This window comes from Sylvia atricapilla, chromosome Z (genome assembly GCF_009819655.1).
Source record: "Sylvia atricapilla isolate bSylAtr1 chromosome Z, bSylAtr1.pri, whole genome shotgun sequence".
NCBI classification, from domain to species: Eukaryota; Metazoa; Chordata; class Aves; order Passeriformes; family Sylviidae; genus Sylvia; species Sylvia atricapilla.
In genome coordinates, this window is record NC_089174.1 from 80,788,497 (window position 1) to 80,796,853 (window position 8,357).

Sequence of the window (8,357 nt, forward strand, 5' to 3'; positions counted from 1 at the left end):
ACCTCCTCAAATCTGGATCCTGTTTTCTGCCCATTTGGCTGTGGTGTTCTTACCCTGCCTGCTCCAGAAGGCTCATCACATGATGAGCTACAGTAATGCCCTACAGTTTAGAACTGGAGTGATCTATTGGTTTTGAAGTCAATCTCAAACAAAGATCTTCAGTTAGTGCAAAACAGGTGCAACTCCTGTTTTGAGGTGGTTGTACTAGCATGGACAATATTTTCAGCAAACCCCATTGTGACATGAAATGAAAATTATGAAAAGGAGGATCGTTCTGTCTTTTAAATCATTATCTTAACATAATTGTAAAGTTTCACTTCATTCAAGGCACGGTAGTCCACAGTCAGTCTCCCTTCTCCATCAGATTTACGCACAGGCCAGATGGGGCTGTTAAAGGGTGAGTGGGTTTTGCTGATCACCCCTTTGCTCTCCAGCTCATGAATCATCTTGTGGATAGGCATCACGGCATCTCGATTTGTCCAATACTGCCGGCGGTGCACTGTCGAGGCTGCAACAGATACTTGTTGTTCTTCTACCTTCAGAAGTCCTACTGCAGATGGGTTCTCTGAAAGTCCAGGCAAGGTGTTCAATTGCTTAATGCCCTCTACTTCCACAGCAGCTATCCCAAATGCCCATCTGAGTCCTTTAGGGTTTTTGTAGTAGCCATTCCTGAGGAAGTCTATGCCCAGAATACACGGGGCCTCTGGGCCGGTCACAATCGGATGTTTCTGCCACTCCTTCCTGGTCAGGCTCACCTCAGCTTCCAACAGAGTCAATTCCTGTGATCCCCCTGTCACCCCAGCAATATAAATCGGTTCTGCCCCCACGTGTCCCAATGGCATTAGAGTACACTGCGACCCAGTATCAACCAAAGCTTCATATTTCTGTGGCTCTGATGTGCCAGGCCATTGAATCCACACAGTCCAGAAGACCCAGTTTTCCCGTGCCTCTTCCTGGCTAGAAGCAGGACCCCTCTAGCACTGTTTATTATTTCCTTCCTGGACATACATGGAAGGGGTTCCTTCAAGGGGATCTGACATATCATCCTCACTTCTATAATACTTGGTGACTCAGTCATGGGAGGCTGAGGCTACCTTTATTTTTGGAACCTCCTCGGTGAGTGTTCCTCTCCTTGAGCTCACGCACCCGTGCTGCCAGGACAGAAGTGGGTTTCCCATCCCACCCTCCCATGTCTTCCCCATGGCCATGCAGGAAGGACCACAGTTCAGCTTGTGGTGTGTACCCTCCTTCTCTAGCTGGGGGATGTTGGGTTTTGACTCTGGGGCCTGTGACTTGTACCGGTGCCACCTGGGAATTGTTCCTCCTCATCTCCTCCCTCACCTTCCTTTATCTCCTCCTTGAGTTCCTTCACCACGGCAGAGACCTGAGCCTGCACTGGGCCATTGATCATACTTTCATAATTCCTGAGCTTGGTGGCTACAGAACCCACTGTCTCTCGGTTGGTATCAGAATTAATTGTGCCAAGGAATACGATGTAGTCACGTGATCCCTGAGTTGCCACAACATGTTCCCTGTGCATCTAACCTTGTTGAGGTCATTATCATGCTGTCCACTCCTCCCAAAGAGTACCTGCAATACTGCCACTTGTTGTGGTTGAAAGCAAACTGAGTGAGAGGCTCCAAGTCAGAAATACAATTTAATGAGAAGAAAAGGGAAAAAGAGATAAAATAAATGCAGTGGGTGAGGGCTGCTTGAACTGTCACAAATCTCAGCTTATATCCAGGTGAGAATGCTTGGCTCCTCTCCCTGGGCAGAGCATCTCACAATGGGATGATGAATCATATAGGAGGTCCTTGATGGCCCATTAAAGAGAGAGATAACTCCCAGAGGGAGTTATCTATAAGTCATGCAGGAAGGCATTGATGGGCCTTTAACTGAAGATGGTGATAGAATACATCCTATACTACAACCCAGGACACCACTTCTCTCAGCATTTGGATCCCCTCCTCAAGGGTCTGCCAGTCCATTGTATGATGGTGCTGCTGCATTTCTTCTCTTTTGACAAACTTCTCCCTCATACTCATTAAAAGCCGCTCCCAGAGGGAGAGGGGGCCTGGCTCTTTTACAAATACCTGATTTATGCCTGAGTCTTGGGTCAAGGGACATAAATTCCTTGCCTCACTCCATCCAGTTGTACACCTGTACCATCGGTCCCAGATCCAAAGTAGCCAGGTTGTATAAGGCCCACGTCCCCATTGTGTAATATCTTTTGCAGGTTATGGAGACTTTCATATGACAGGGACTTGGTGATGATCTCAAACTCTGTTTCCCCTGCAGGTTTGTGAGGGCCCTCCTTTCTTATCTTTATTACCTGGGTGCTCTGATTTCATCTTGTACTTCCTTGTTTCCACAGGGGCAACAGCTGCTGGCTGTGGCTGCCCCTGTGATTCAGCTGGACTCTGGACAGTTGTAACGTCTGTGGGCTCCACTGCTGCACCATCAGTCTCTGCCTTTAGAGGGCTGTTCTGGGTTGACCTGCCTCCTATCCCATATATCCATCCCATATCCTGGATACATTGTTATGTCTCGCAGCTGCCCCCTCCCTCTTGGGCGGGTGCCTGCAGTTTTTTTCTTTCTTTCTTTCTTTTCTGTTTCAGCTCTTCTTTGCTAGCTTGGCTGCCTTTGCCTTGGCTTTGCTTTGCTTTGCTTTGCTCTCCGGCTGCCCCTGCCGCCGGTTTTTCTTTTCCCCGCTGCTTCTGTTTGGTGGTTTTTTTTCCCTTCTTTCCCTCCCGCCCAAGGTTTCAACCGGCTCTGGACCTGACCTGACCTGAGAAGTTGGAGAAGTCCCGGGCTCGCAACAGACGCGTCGCACCCTCATCATCATCACAGTAACCCCCTTTTCCCACTATTCAGTGTTGGGGAGTGTTTTTTTTGTCAATAAACTGGTTTTTCCACTTTTCCTCCAAGGTATTTTCCTTCTTGAACCCAGGGCGAGGTGGGGGGGGGCAGGGGTAGTGGAAATTTTGGTTTAGGGGACTCCTTTTAGAGGTTCTTCCCTAATTTATTCCAAACCAGGACATTTCTTGGTGCGTTGGCCGGGAAACAGGCCAGAGAAAGTGGAAAAACCTTAATAATAATATTGGTGGTTCTAGTTGTTTTGTGGGTGTATTGGGATGTTTTTTTCTGGATTCATAATGTCATTCGGGGTGAAAGCCTGCCAATATTTCTGGTCCCCAGGGGTTTTTTTAGGTTTTAATACCTCTGTGGTACCTAGGGTTATTTCCTTACTTAGAAAAAGCTCTGGTATTGCTACTAATACGTAGTTTTTGGGGCCGTGGGGCACTAACCACAATATTCATTGGGCTGGGCTTGCTTGTGATGCTTTATAGGAGGGCTGTTAAGATGCTTAAATCTGTTCCAGGAGTGTATAGTTCGTTGTTATGGTGGTGCATTCAGTTTGTTAGGGGAGAAGCAGGGGGAGAGTTTTTCCAGCCTCTGTCTTCCCTCTTCTCCTTTGAATTTTTTACATCTCTATTAGAAAATGCTCAGTTTCCCCTGAGTGTTAAAGAGACCATCTTTCTGGCATTTAATCTAGTAAGTTTTCTCTATACTGTCTGCAGTTTATATAAAATGAAAGCTGAGATTTCTAAAAGGGCTAATGAGACTCCTGATTTAGGGGTAAAGCCCACAAAGAGCAATCTTGAGTGGAGTGGGAAATGGGAAGATACAGGCCAAATTTTAAAGGAATTTTCTGATCCTATAGTCTGGGACTTCCCATCTGAACAAATTCAGAACCCAGCTGAGGTGGCAAAGTATTTGAAAGAGAAGTGCCGTGGTAATGCTAAGGAGAAAAGGATTATTGCAGTGAGCTGGGCCCTGGCACATGTTTACCGTACCCTGCTAGATACTGAAGGACAGCAGATAGAAGAAAGGGAACAGGGAGATAAGCTAGTCACCATCCCAGTCACTCAGGCTGCAGCTAATATCCTGGGCTCCAGGCCAACAGCTAAACCAGACAGGGAGTCTAAGACACTGGCAGTCGCCGGGGCAAAGAGAGTATGAAAGACTGATCGACCAGTGGAGGATGATGATGATGAAGGTGAAGGGCCCTCAAGGCCTCCCGAGGACGCCCAGTCCGAAGCTGGACAAACTGATATAAAATCAGAAGCTGAACCAACTGACACCCGACTGGGAGCCAGACCAACTGGCCTAAGATCAAACGTCCAACCAGCTGGCACAAGATCAGGACCCACTACTGATTCTTTTTCCCTGAAGGACCTTCGAGCTTTGAGAAAGGATTACACTCGACGACCAGATGAGTCTATAATTAGTTGGTTAGTCCGTCTTTGGGATGCTGCAGGTGAAGCTACAATTCTGGATGGCACTGAAGCAAGGCATTTGGGCTCCCTGTCACATGATCCAGTTATTACCAAGGAATGATGAGGGAGGCTACCCCTTGCAGTCTCTGGGAACAAGTCCTGGGAAGTGTGGCACAAAGATACCTGTGTGCAGACGATCTCTACATGCAGCAGACCCAGTGGAAGACCATGGAACAAGGGATCCAACGCTTGAGAGAAATGGCAGTGGCAGAGATTATCTTCTCAGATGACCTAAACACTAAGAACCCAGACTTGGTACCATGTACACCCGTGAGGTGGTGAAAACTTGTACGACTTGGACCATCTGAATACGCTTCTGCTCTAGCAATAATGAAGCGGGAGGAGACACATGAAATCGTGCTCGATATGGCAAGGAAGCTTCGAGCATATGCTGATGCAGTACATGGCCCAGCTCACGCCAGGATTGCAGCTGTGGAAACACGACTGCAGAAGTTGGAAGATAAATTAGAGGAAAATCACAAAAAACTCAGGGAAGAGATTAGGGAGGACTTCCTCCAAATTTCAGCCGTTCAAATTAGAGACCCTGGTGTTCAACGCGGGCGTACCTCTGTTGGGGAGAGAAGGCGCACGCCGCCAACCGAGTTGTGGGTCTTCTTGCTTGAAGCTGAGGAGGACATGAGGAGGTGGGACGGAAAACCCACTGCTGCTCTGGCACAACGGGTGCGTAACTTGAAAGAAGGTAGGATTCAAAGAGGAAGTCCTACTATCAGATGACCCATCTGCTGTGGGATTGTTGAAGGTGGAAGATCAGCAGGTGCCAATCGCCACTTCTATAGTGCATCGACGGCAGTATAGAACAGTTCGAGATGCAGTGATTCCCATCCACAAAATGATTCGGGAGTTGGAGAACCAAGGGGTGGTCTGTAAAACCCACTCACCCTTTAACAGCCCCATCTGGCCTGTGTGCAAGTCGGACGGAGAATGGAGATTGACTGTGGACTACCGTGCCTTGAATGAAGTGACTCCACCGCTGAGGGCTGCCGTGCCAGACATGCTGGAACTCCACTATGAGCTGGAGTCCAAGGCAGCAAGGTGGTATGCCACTATTGACATCACCAGTGCCTTTTTCTCCATTCCTCTGGCTGCAGAATGCAGGCCTCAGTTTGCTTTCAACTGGAGGGGTGTGCAGTACACTTGGAATTGACTGCCCCAGGGGTGGAAGCACAGTCCTACCATTTGTCATGGATTGATTCAAACTGTATCGGAAGAGGGTGAGGCTCCAGAACATCTGCAGTACATCGATGACCTCATTGTGTGGGGGAAGACTGCAGCTGAAGTGTTTGAAAAAGGAGAGAAGATTATCCAGATTCTCCTGGAAGCTGGCTTTGCCATCAAGAAGAGCAAAGTTAAGGGACCTGCTAGAGAAATTCAGTTCCTGGGAATTAAGTGGGAAGATGGACGGCGTCAGATTCCCACTGATGTCATCAATAAGATCAGAGTGATGTCTCCACCAACCAACCGGCTGGGGTAGCAAAGATAGGCTGCTTTCAGGGTGCTTTGGAGACTGGCTGGGGTAGCTGTCGGGGTGCTGGGATAAAAGAGTCTGCATTGGTCGGGGGTACCCAGGGAAGAGGTACGCTGTCCGGGTGCAGAGGAGGAAGGGTTGGAGGAGTCCCAGAGTGCGAGGGACTTTTAGGTAGGGTGAGTGAGTACATTGCACGCTGTATATCCAAATCCTGGCAGTAGGTGGTGGCTGGAACCCTGGGCCCTGGTTGACCAGCCACTTACGGGGATTTGCCTGGCGTACAGGAGAGAAAAGGAGTGCTGGCCAAGGGGTAGTGGCTGAGGCCCTAAGGGTGGGTCACCAGGCTACCTGTGGGGCATTCCGAGCACTGGCAGGGGTAGTGCCCAAACCCTAAGAGAGGGTCCCTGGGGCTACTTACGAGTGTTCAAAGAGTAAGTGAGAGTTAAAATTTGGGCTGCCCGCCTTTAAACTTGTGTGTGTGTGTAGGGGCACCTTAAAGAAGTTTAATTAAAACAAAGTCAGATAATTTTGCTTTGTATTGCCCTGAAGTAAAGTTTCTGTCAGGGTAAGAGCACCGTAGTTTTTATTTGAGACCCAGTGAAAATGGGGGCGTACATAAGTAGAGTGGAGCCAGTTGAGGAGAAAAGAGAGAAAAAGATAAGAAATATTCCACCAGACAGTCCACTAGGACAAATGTTAGAACTATGGGAGGTTGATGAGGCCACTAAAAGCTTAGACAGAATCAAGATGATCCATTATTGCATAGAAGCTTGGCCTAACCTAAATTTACCTGCAAAATGGCCATGGTGTGGAACTAGAGACCCCTGGATGTGTTCACAATTAACTCAATACTTGAAATCTCGAGGAGATTCAAGTATTGAACAGATACTCTATGCTATCTGTTGGCAAAAACAAGTAGTCAAAAATAAAACAACAAAAATATGTAAGTTACAGCAAGGGAAACAAAGGAATGAAAAGCAGAAGAACCAAAAAGAAGCTACCCATAATTGGGACCCCTTAGAACATTTGCCTCCTCCTACAGTTTATCCCGAAGTAATCCTCCAACCTCACCTAAAAATCATACCTTCCCAAACTGTAATCCCTGTTCCTTCCCCAGCTTACCCCCCCCCCAGCTTATAACCCCTCTTACCCTCTGCCATTCCCTAACACTAGTCTAACCTCCTCTCCTTCACCATCCACAATCCCTGCACCCCCTCACAGCTGGGAGCTAGGTCTGGCACCTAACAATGCATCCTGTCAGGCAATAAAAAACCCAGAAAGACCTTACAGTAACACCAGGTCAAAAACCAAACTCTTTCCCCTAAGGGAGGTCCCATTGGGTGGGGCAGTTGGAAGAATAGGATTTGTCAATACACCTTTAACAGCGTCAGAAGTCAGAAGTTTTAAGAAAAAGCTGGAGAATCTAGTTGAAAACCCAGTGAGAATTGCCAACCAGATTGACCAGTTTTTGGACCCAAATATTTATACATGGGGAGAACTAAACTCCATCTTAAATATACTATTCAATCCAGACGAAGTTCGGCTGGTTAGGGCAGCAAGAATGCGCATCTGGGAAAGAGAAAACCGAATGGGCCCCCCGGTGACCAGAAGTTGCCAATAGCTGACCCAGGGTGGGACCCAAACAGAGGAGACGGGAGGAGAAATATGGAAGATTATAGATACCTAATGATAAGAAGTATTAAAGAATCAGTTCCCTGGAGTAGCAACACCAAATTAGCTTTTGACAGGACCCAAGAGAAAGATGAAACCCCAGCAGCCTGGCTGAGCAGGCTCAGACGGAATTTCCAGCAATATTCTAATTTGGATCCAGATAGCCCAGAGGGACAAATATTATTAAAATTACAGTTTGTCACAAAATCCTGACCAGATATCAGAAGAAAACTTGAAAAGATGGAAGACTGGCAAGACCGAAAAATAAATGAATTATTAAGGAAAGCCCTAAGAGTATACCTTAGGAGAGAAGAAGAAAAAACAAAGGCAAAAACCAAGATTATGGTAGCCGTGGCCAGGGAAAGCGTAAAGGATCTCAGAAAGGATACTAAGGGTGAAGGAAACACAAAATCTTTACCAGGAAAGGTAAGAGGAAGGAACCCACCACTGATGTCATCAATAAGATCACAGCGATGTCTCCACCAACCAACAAGAAGGAGACACAAGCTTTCCTAGGTGTCATAGGTTTTTGGAGGATGCATATTCCAGAGTATAGCCATTCTGAGCCCTCTCCACCTGGTAACTCACAAGAAAAACACTTTCCCGTGGGGCCCTGAGCAGCAACACGCTTTTACTCAGAGCAGAGAGGACATTGCTCATGCGGTAGCCCTTGGCCCAGTCAGGACAGGACCGGACGTAAAGAACTTGCTCTGTTCTGCAGCCGGGAGCCATGGTCTGTCCTGGAGCCTTTGGCAAAAGGTGCCTGGGGAGACTCGAGGCCGACCACTGGGATTTTGTCGGAGTTACCGAGGGTCGGAAGCCAGCTATACTCCAACAGAAAAGGAAATTCTAGCAGCCTA